The 11,420-nt window shown below is 41.7% G+C and overlaps 1 pseudogene; it reads right to left on the bottom strand.

The window, feature by feature from the left end:
• Positions 1–834: 834 nt before the first annotated feature.
• On the bottom strand, positions 835–4,527 carry LOC115169395 (transcription factor MafB-like; annotated as a pseudogene).
• Between the last annotated feature and the right edge of the window lie 6,893 nt (positions 4,528–11,420).

Here is an 11,420-nt window from a genome sequence, read left to right as displayed (position 1 = left end):
AATCATGGGTTCAGCTATAAGGTTCTATCTGACACTTTGAATTAGACATTTTCCGTTTTTATGAATGCTGAGCTATTTGAATACATAAATGATAGAATATCACTATTTTACCAAGATAAGAGTCAGAACACATCATCACATACATTAAGAATTGTACAACAAACAACGATGTGACAGAATCATTTACTATAAGATTTCTGACAGTTGTTGTTTTACATGAATGCCATTATTGCTGGCTGGACTAGCCTAGACTATACTTGGAGGAAGTTGGCAATGACATGTGTTCTGATTGGTCCGTTTGTATTTGTTCAGGATTGTGATTGGATTGCAGATAGAAATGTATAGGCCAAGTTCGTGTGTTTATGCATATAGAACTTTCTAGTTTTTCATTTTTTTCTCTTAAAATTTACTTTTTCAAAAATCGAACTTCACAGACATATGAAGAACCATCTAAAGGTCAAATATATGTGACAAACTCATGTTTGACAAAACATGTCAGATAGAACCTTACAGTCCCAAGATCTCATATTTATGTTCAGTATAGGCCACGACTGATGTTGACTCAGTCCGCTAAAAACGCTGTGACAGGAATTGGGCTATGTTTTACTGATGGAAAGATTTTCCATGAAAACTGTAGGTCTTCCCAATGACATACTTTTCCGAACTGTAAATATGTAGCTCTATGTTGGTGTATAATATCGGACTGTGCCTGTAGTCTAACGCAACAATTACACCATGTTACCTAAACAAACCTGCAATTAGTTTGTTGACGTAATTCAGAGAGCGAGAGAAAGAGGGGAGTGAGAGTAGAATGAACAGTCTGAGAAAGGTAAATGCCATTTCAATGACTTTAATAAGCAAAATAGGAAACAATTTCTTCCAAAAACAATAAAAATAAGACGAAACAGAAACCAGCCTGAATGGAACTACAACAGTTCAAATTTAAGATATTTTTTTGGATCTTATTTATATAAACCGGACTGAAAATTGATCCTCATCATCATCATCGCAAAATACATGAAATTAAAAACAAAACAACAACCTGCTGCTGCAGTTTCAATTTGATTTCAACACAGTTGAATCAGTAACAAACCAAGAGATTGTAAATGCATGACTTTTCAACAATAGTTTTTAAATACAAGCACCATGCTTATTCAATATGATCTGACAGTTTGTTAATTTTAATCGTTAAAATTACGACTTTAACTATGCATCTGGCCAGCAGAACCAGAATCACCAAATAATAATAATAAAATAGACGAAAAGATAATATCATATAACATACACAACAGTTTTCATTTTGAGAATTTTGCACAACCTGAATCCCTTTTTTTACTGACCGGCAGAATATTTTTGGGGAAAACATATAGCATTAATATATTTCAACGTCGTATTCCCGAAACGCATGCGCAATCCAAATACTTGTTAATTGTACATAAAACCCCTCACTTGGTCAACATTATTGAGTATGTTTGAGTCACTTTATTAAAAAATGGAAAAGTACAAAATATGTCTATAGTAGACCTATATGACTGTTAACGGATGCAGCTGCACCCAATAAAATACTTTAATCAAGTTTCAATTAAATGACTCTCCTGCTACATTTGTTCTTCGCATTACATTCACATTAGGGTTAGGCAATAGTTAACAGAACGGCATTTCTGTTTAAGACAAAACTCTTCTGACTACAGCACCACATTGAAATGGAATAACATGTGACAGTGTTTTTCTACTGTAGCCTATATGCATCCGAGGAGAGAGAATAACAAAACATTTATGGTGCTTAAATGTTGTGCGCAAAGTACTCACTCATCTGATATTCTAGCGAGGCGTTTGTTTTTACAGTTTCGCACAATACATCACATTGTGTCATATGGTTATTATTAAGCTTGCATCTATCTTGTCTTTATTATTATAATAGAATAATCATAGTATGTCTTCTTTTAAGGGCGTCTGCACAAAACTCAAAATGAAAACTTAAAACAAGCCATTATCCAAAAAGTGCACTTAATATACAGTTTGTTATCTTTAAATGCAACTGCAAAATGGCAATATCTCCGAATCAATACCCACAGAATGAAACTCAAACAAAAACACGAAGAAAAGAAAACTCAAAGAAAGAAAGAAAAGTTAAAACCAGCCTCTTCAATCATGGTGTGCAGTTTTGCGTTGCGTAATATTTACAAGGCTACAGAACACCATGATACTGCACAGGCAGCCCTGCTGTACTGTCCCCATTCCATTCATCTAAACCCAACAACGCTATGGAGAAGCGCAGATCAACGACATGCTCTTATTAAGTAGTACAAAATATAAATTATTACCGTACATGTCCAGCATGCAGGATTAATATTTTAATGATATTTTTGTTTCAATATATATTTGAAAATAACCAAGCAGGCAACCAATGAGATGTTGCATACAATGTCCCCCTTTGCGGGATAAGTAGACAGAATTCAAGATTGCATAATGTGGAGTCTTGCTTTACAATTCTCTTTTCAGGCCCAGTGTCAAATGTGAGTCTCAAAACTCTGCGTTGTTTGTTGTGTAGGCCTATAGGCCGGTAGGTCATCCCACTAACAGACACAGTAAAAGCAGTAGTCTGAAAAGAGGAAAGTTCACCCGCAGTTTCTCTCTTCTCGTAGGAAGATGGAAAAAAGTATCTTCACTACAAGCAACTAATCTACAAAGATACAGCGTTGACCAAACATTCTACCTTGTTCTTTGTATCTCTGTTGTCACATGGATGGAGAGAGATGGTTACATATGAGACTATTACTATTGTATGGATAATTATTATTATGTGAATATAGTTGCTGTCATTAGTATAGTCAAAATGGCGGCGTATTTGAATATTATTATTTGTTCATCAGCAACAGTTGGTGGTAGGGTAAGGGAGAGTCAATAGAGCTATAATAACAACTCACATGAAAAACTCTGGAGATGACGGATTGTCCCTTGTGGACCCAGCCTCCCGGATCCCGTTATTCGCTCCCGGTTCCTGTCAGTTTCTCGCACTTGAGTTTGTAGGTGTCCCTCTCGCGCGCCAGCCGATTGATCTCCGCCTTGAGTGCCTCCACCTGGTTTATCAGATGAGTCTTCTCGTTCTCCAGCACGTGTTTCTGCTGCACCCGCTTGAAGCGGCAGGACTGTGCGTAGCCCCTGTTTTTTAGGGTCCGCCTCTTCTGCTTGAGATGGATGACCTCGTCCTTGGTGAACCCCCGCAGGTGCCTGTTCAGCTCCCTCACAGACATGGACACCAGTTGGTCGTCAGAGAATCGGTCCTCTACGTTGCCTGAGCCTTGTTGCCCTTGGTCGTGTTGGTGGTGGTGGCGGTGGTGGAGGGCTTGGTGGGAGTCTGGGGAGACGGGGGATGGGCTGTCTGGGTCCTGGCTGTGGTGGTAGTGCTGGGTGTGTGGGTGGCTGTGCCCCACCTGATGTCCAGGCAGTTCATCTGGGTGGTGCGGAATGCCTCCCCCATAGGGATGGTAGTGCTGTTGGGGTTGGCCATGGGGGTAGTGAGGCCCTCTGTAGCCATCGAAGCTGCTCTGCTGCAAAGGCTGCTGGACATGCGGGGTCGGGGTGTGGCCATGGGCCGTGGCTCCAATCAGGGCCTCCACTGCATCCTCCGGGGTCAGGCTCAGCGTCTGTGAGTCAATCTGCTGGTGGTACCCACCGTTGGGCATCCAGTAGAGCTCCTCCAGATGGTTCTTCTGCTCTGTGGGGCTGAAGCTGGGTGAGGAAGGCACCGAGCTGCATGGTGTGCTGATGGGGGTGGAGGACACAGAGCCCTGGGGCTGGAGCCGAGTACACTGGCGCACCCCGGCGCGTTCCAGCCCGGTCAGACCTTCCTTCTTCACGTCAAACTTCATTAGGTCAAAGTCATTGACGTATTCCAGAGCCAGAGGGCTGTTGGGGAGGTCTGGGCCCATGCTCAGCTCTGCGCTCATGGTGCTGCCACGACTTTTCTGCAGATTGGCGAAGTTGTTTGCCAGCGTCGCAAAAACAGACTTCTTAATAATAAGCGTCTGTTCTCCACTCTCTTGTCTCATGCAGTAGTTTTTCCTATTCCTCCAATGCTGCAGACTCGTGTGCTGTTGCATGCAACACCATTCGGAGAGGTTAAAAAGTAGATATCGAAAAAGAAGCGGAAAAAAACATTCAGACTAGGGCACTGCAAACGACATAGGAATTTACTTCATGTCGCCTACTTCTGCTAACTGGCTCTGATCTGGTCAACAGACGAGAAGTGGAGGTAGAAATACTTTCGTCTCAGTGCATAGACTAAACGGTCAGTCCTTTCAGCAGAAACTAACTTAAAACATCTTTTAAAATAAAAAATAATACCGAGTTGTCATTGACCCAGGCTCCTGTCCTGGTCAACTTTGTAGATATAAGGTATAGTTTTTGTTTTTCGCCAGGAAAATTAAAATAAGACTAGTGCGTCTGGTTTTTGATTGGAGAAGTAGCCTTTTAGCTCTGCACTGCAGAGATTTGAGCTCTCCTTCCTGACACACTCACTCTCCAGTATCCAACAGTCTGCGCTGACTGCCAGCACTTTATCCTTATAGCTTGCCGTGACGTCACGCTTAAAGGCAGGTCCCCTTGCCTGCCTGTCTCCAATGGGAGCGGTTTATTCTCTGAATTAGAATAAAGGAGAAGATGGAGAGGTAGGAGGAGAACGGAAGGGAGGAGGGGGAGCGCTTTCAATTCAATTCAAGGGCTTTACTGGCATGGGAAACATATGTTAACGTTGCAAATGCAAGTGAAGTAGATAATAAACAATCAACATTAACAGTAAACATTACACTCACAGAAGTTCCAAAATAATAAAGTCATTTAAAATGTCATATTATGTCTATATACAGTGTTGTAACGATGTGCAAATAGTTAAGGTACAAAAGGGAAAATAAGTAAACATAAATATGAGTTGTATTTACAATGGTGTTTGTTCTTCACTGGTTTCCCTTTTCTTGTGGCAACAGGTCACACATCTTGCTGCTGTGATGGCACAGTGTGGTATTTCACCCAATAGATATGGGATTTAATCAAAATTGGGTTTGTTTTCGAATTCTTTGTGGATTAGTATAATCTGAGGGAAATATGTCTCTAATATGGTCATACCTTTGGCAGGAGGTTAGGATGTGCAGCTCATTTTCCAACACATTTTGTGGGCAGTGTGCACATAGCCTGTCTTCTCTTGAGAGCCAGGTCTGCCTACGGCAGTCTTTCTCAATAGCAAGGCTATGCTCACTGAGTCTGTACATAGTCAAAGCTTTCCTTATGTTTAGGTCAGTCACAGTGGTCAGGTATTCTGCCACTAAGTACTCTCTGTTTAGGGCTCTCTCTGACAGCTACAGACAGTCAAATTAGCTGACTGACTCCCCCAAACAAACAAGGGAGGAGTGGTGAGTGAGAAAGGTGAGAGAGAGAGAAGAGCTGAATGCTTTCACATAGGGGAACCACTGGCATTTAATCATTTAACAGCCCGCGTTTAATGCATAATTCCCCCTCTTCCACAGAAATGATCTCCCAGCTTACACAGAGTGAACAGAGACAACCAAGTTATCCACACACAGTGCCTTCAGAAAGTATTCAGACCCCTTGACTTCTTGCACATTTTGTTAGGTTACAGCCTTATTCTAAAATTGATAAATTCTTATATTTTTCCCTCGCCAATGTACACACAATACCCCATAATGACAAAGCAAAAACAGGATTTAGACATTTTTGCTAATTTATTAAATATAAAGACTGAAATATCACATGTACATAGAGTACCTGTCAACTTTGGACACACCTTCTCATTCAAGGGTTTTTCTTTATTTTTTAAATATTTTCTACATTGCATAGACACATCTCTACATAACTGTTTAGAGGTGACTGAGTTAATCAGGCCTTCATGATCGATCGAATTGCTGCAACAACAAAAAAAAACACTACTAAAGTACACCAATAAGAAGAAGACACTTGCTTGGGCCAAGAAACACGCGCAATGGACACTATACCGGTGCAAATCTGTCCTTTGGTCTGATGATTCCAAATTTGAGATGTTTGATTCCAACTGCCGTCTTTGTGAGACGCAGAGTAGGTGAAAGGATGATTTACACGTGTGGTTCTACTGTGAAGCATGGAGGAGGTGGTGTGGAAGTGCTTTGCTGGTGACACTGTCGGTGATTGTTTTTGAATTCAAGGCACACTTAACCAGAATGGCTACCACAGGATTATGCAGTGATAAGCCATTCCATCTGGTTTGTGCTTAGTGGCACTAGCATTTGTTTTTCAACAGAACAATGACCCAACACACCTCCAGGCTGTTTAAGGGCTATTTGACCATGGAGAGTGATGGAGTGCTGCATCAGATGGCCTGGCCTCCACAATCACCCGACCTCAACCCAATCAAAATGGTTTGGAATGAGTTGGACCGCAGATTGAAGGAAAAGCAGCCAACAAGTGCTCAGCACATGTGGGAAATCCATCAAGACTATTGGGAAAGCATTCCCTGTGAAGCTGGTTGAGAGAATGCCAAGAGTGTGCAAAGCTGTCATTTGTTTAACCCTTTTTTGATTACTACATGATTCCATATGTGTTATTTCATAGTTTATGTCTTTACTATTATTCTAAAATGTAGAAAATATTAAAAATAAAGAAAAACCCCTGAATGAGTGGGTGTGTCCCAATTTGACTGGTACTGTAAGTATTCAGACCCTTTACTCAGTACTTTGTTGAAAAACCTTTGGCAGTGATTACAGCTTTGAGTCTCCTTGGGTATGACGCTTCAAGCATGGCACACCTGTATTTGGGGAGTTTCTCCCATTCTTCTCTGCAGATCCTTTCAAGTTCTGTCAGGTTGGATGGGGAGCGTCGCTGCACAGCTATTTTCAGGTCTCTTAAGAGAGTTCAATTGGGTTCAAGTCTGGGATCTGGCTGGGCAACTCAAGGACAGTCAGAGACTTGTCATGAAGCCACTCCTGCGTTGTCTTGGCAGTGTACTTAGGGTTGTTTTCCTGTTGGAAGGTGAACCTTTGCCCCAGTCTGAGGTCCTGAGCTCTCTGGAGCAGGTTTTAATCAAGGATCTCTCTGTGCTTTGCTCCGTTCATCTTTCCCTCAATCCTGACTAGTCTCCCACTCGCTGCTGCTGAAAAACATCCCCACAGCATGATGCTGCCACCACCATGCTTCACTGTAAGCATGGTGCCAGGTTTCCTCTAGAATTGATACATGGCATTCAGGCCAAAGAGTTCAATCTTGGTTTCATCAGACCAGATAATCTTGTTTCTCATGGTCTGAGAGTCTTTAGGTGCCTTTTGGCAAACTCCAAACGGGCTGTCATGTGCCACTCTACCATAAAGGCCTGATTGGTGGAGTGCTGCAGAGATGGTTGTCCTTCTGGAAGGTTCTCCTATCTCCACAGAGGAACTCTAGAGCTGTGTCAGACTGACCATCGGGTTCTTGATCACCTCCCTGACCAAGGCTTTTCTCCCCTGATTGCTCAGTTTGGCTGGGCAGCAAGCTATAGGAAGAGTCTTGGTGGTTCCAAACTTCTTCCATTGATGGAGGCCACTGTGTACTTGTGGACCTTCAATGCTGCAGATCTTTTTTTGGTACCCTTCCCTAGATCTGTGCTTCAACACAGATGTTGTTTTCTTTTAAACTGCTGCTACTCACTGTTTATTAGCCATGCATAGTGTCACTTTACCCCCGCCTACATATACAAATTTCCTCGACTAACCAGTACTCCGCACATTGACTCGGTACCGGTACCCCCTGTATATAGCCTCATTATTGCTATTTTATTTTGTTACTTTTTATTTATTTTTTACTTTAGTTTATTTAGTAAATATTTTCTTAAGAAAAGAGAGTTAACTGCATTGTTGGTTAAGGGCTTGTAAGTAAGCATTTCACGGTAAGGTATGTTGTATATGGTGCATGTGACAAATACAATTTGATTTGTTTTATTTGTGTGTTTTCCCAACACACATATGCAAGCCACTTCCAAGTTCAATATATTGAGAACAAGGTCCCAGAATTAGAGACACATTGAGAAAAGGCTGTGATGGTAGACCAAAGTAGCCTACATTCTGACATCGTGCCAATGGTAATATCAGCATGTTCGAGCGAGAGACAGAACGCTCTTTCTTGGCTCGAATATTGTGTAGTGCATTGTGAAGCATCACTGGTGACTACGGTGAAAAGAGGCTCAAGACCTCCGCTCCGTGGTCCTAATTGACTCTGCACAGAGACCTCATGATTGTTTTTCGTTCAATCTTTCTTCACAAGCTAATTGTATCATTAAATTGATTAGGCTACCAGTGTTTCTTTTAGGCATTGATTTTGTTGATACATAACACATTAATCGATAGTATTGCATATAGCCTATTTCTTATTTGTGACAACATAAAGTAGAATGAAGTTAAACAACCAAATTAAATATTCAGGAAAAACGAATAGTTATGGAACAGTACAATTAAAGACTACCTTTTGGAATATAACATTTAATTGTGGGCTTTCTCATGTTGTTTGCATTGCGATTAATTGCCTGAATATGTTATAAGAGATATGTATTGATATCCTGCAAAAGGAAGCTGCTTGTAAATGAGTCAATTTGAAGAATTGCTTCTAATATCAATTCGTTTCCACCTCATATACAAGCCTGATCTCATGCCTCAGGCTCGGCCAAGAGTTATCAATTAGGCTGGGATGGAGGGGACAGGGCGCCGCGTGCAAACATCATACAATAACTGTTAGTTTATATACTTCACTCACTTCAACTCTGCATTTCTTCACGATGTATCTAGACACATAAGGACATATGTAATCTCAATCTTTTCCCACAGCCATCTGTTAGATTATTATTCAGTCCATATTAGGCTAGTTTTTTTTATATAAAAAAGACAATACATGTTCACTTTGTCTAGTTTTAAAATGTCCCAAAAATCGAATAAACTTTAGACTTGAGTAGCAGCAAAAAGGGAAAGAATGTGCTCTCACATTGTGTGGTATTACGCCTATTTTTTAAAGTATTTCGAGATGTTAGTCTGCATACATAAAGCTGATAGACAGCAATTTACGTTTTATGCAGTGATACATCTATTCTACTTTCTGACAGAAGCGAGATTTCAAATCCCCAAAAATAAATAAATTGAATGTATTATTGTAGGCCTTAAGTTTAGCCTAATTGTATTATCATTACCAATAACACATGTTGTTACTATGAGGCTATTCAGTGGCGATTTTAGCATGTACATCTTGGTGGGGCAAAACATTTTATTGTGGGATGCATGCCAGCAAAGCCACTACACTAAACGATACATTAATTGCACTATAACGCAGTCCCAACATCTCACCACTGCTACACCTGGCTATCAGCAGAGCCTTGTCTGGCAGCGAAACAGTTCATTCAGCCTCATTTACTGCCTTTTTAAAAGACGTAGCTGATATGGCTGCTTTGCTTAAACAAATGTGGTTTCTAATGACAATTGAGATGTACAAACTATGGCATAAGGGGACGACAAGCGCATAAGAGGCAATCGTAATTTCGATTAAGATATTAATGAACGAGCTAGGGCGGACGTAGTCAATATAACTAACTATTTGCTTAGCACTTTTGAAATGTACAGTCACAGAATTTAGAACATGGTTTCATCCTGTACATAAAGTCAGAACAGTAGGATAAATAAAGGCGGCATATAAGCAGAATGAAAGCTCTTACAATATTCGATGATTACATTTATCTAAATCAGGTTATAGGCTACATGTGCACCACCAAGTCAGAACAGTAGGTGAAATTAAGAGTGGTAAATAGACCAAATTATTAGGGTGAGGCACATGGGCTACTAACATCTTAGCATTACTTTCTTAGCTACAGTTTACATGTCTCCCTGGCATATTACATAATTTATGCAGCAGCATACAATACATTTTTGGAATCACCTTGTTGTGTTGTGCTCACTGGAAGAGGAAGGTGGCGCGGTGGTCCTTCGTGGGCAAATTTTGTCATCAAGGTATGGCATTCTCTGGATTTATGGTGCTTTCAAAACAACTGGAAACTCAGAAAAAACAAGGTTGAATCATGATCACGTCATTGATCTTCAGGTTGTAGCTCTAGAAAGAGGCCAGATTTACAATTCCAAGTTGCATGACCGTTCAAAATGCATTTTCCCAGTCGGAGTTCGTTTATTCCCAACTTCCCAGTTGTCTTGAACTCACTGAAGTCAAGTTTTCACAGTTCCGAATTAACAGTTGTTTTGAGCGTGGCACAAATCATGCTTCAATGACAGCATGGCCAATGTTGAATGTTTATCATTTTAAACTTGGAAAAGAGACCCTTAATCCCAGATTTGGTCCAATGGCCGATGACCACCAATATGTTTTATCTATTATGTCTCTTCATATGACAAGGATTACAAAGGATATGCCAGTAGATTGTATACTTGAGATCATGATGATGACTGCTAGCTAAGATTTTGAAAGTATGATGATAACATGATCATTCCAATCAAAGCTACTGTACATATAACATGATTTGACATCATTTTATCTGTGACCAATGACCTTGAGCCTTCTTGGATGGGCACTTCTAATGTAACTCTATGGCAGCACCCAAGGGGCTAGAATTTTCTAAGTCTACCCTTAGACTTGGCGGTGACGTAGTGTCCCCATGAGTGACAGAACATTGAGCCAATCATGGCAAAACGCTCCGTATTTTCTGCTGGCTTGCCCCACCACCATAGAAAGCACTGAGCTAGACTGAAACACCTGCATTTTGAAGCTGCCTTAATCTGCCTTAATCAACAAACAAAAAAAGGATTACTTAATCCAATCCCAGGTATTCCTTAAAGAGGTGGGGTTTCAGGTGTCTCCGAAAGGTGGTGATTGACTCCGCTGTCCTGGCGTCGTGAGGGAGCTTGTTCCACCATTGGGGTGCCAGAGCAGCGAACAGTTTTGACTGGGCTGAGCGGGAACTGTGCTTCCGCAGAGGTAGGGAGGCGAGCAGGCCAGAGGTGGATGAACGCAGGGTGTAGGGACTGATCAGAGCCTGAAGGTGCGGATGTGCCGTTCCCCTCACAGCTCCGTAGGCAAGCACCATGGACTTGTAGCAGATGCGAGCTTCAACTGGAAGCCAGTGGAGTGTGCGGAGGAGCGGGGTGACGTGAGAGAACTTGGGAAGGTTGAACACCAGACAGGCTGCGGCGTTCTGGATGAGTTGTAGGGGTTTGATGGCACAGGCAGGGAGCCCTGCCAACAGCGAGTTGCAGTAATCCAGACGGGAGATGACAAGTGCCTGGATTAGGACCTGCGCCGCTTCCTGTGTGAGGCAGGGTCGTACTCTGCGAATGTTGTAGAGCATGAACCTACAGGATCGGATCATCGCCTTGATGTTAGCGGAGAACAACAGAGTGTTGTCCAGGGTCACGCCA

The sequence above is a fragment of the Salmo trutta genome, chromosome 31, assembly GCF_901001165.1.
Source record: "Salmo trutta chromosome 31, fSalTru1.1, whole genome shotgun sequence".
Taxonomy (NCBI): domain Eukaryota; kingdom Metazoa; phylum Chordata; class Actinopteri; order Salmoniformes; family Salmonidae; genus Salmo; species Salmo trutta.
The sequence above is the reverse complement of the archived record's forward strand: the minus strand, read 5'-3'. Positions and strand labels throughout refer to the sequence as shown.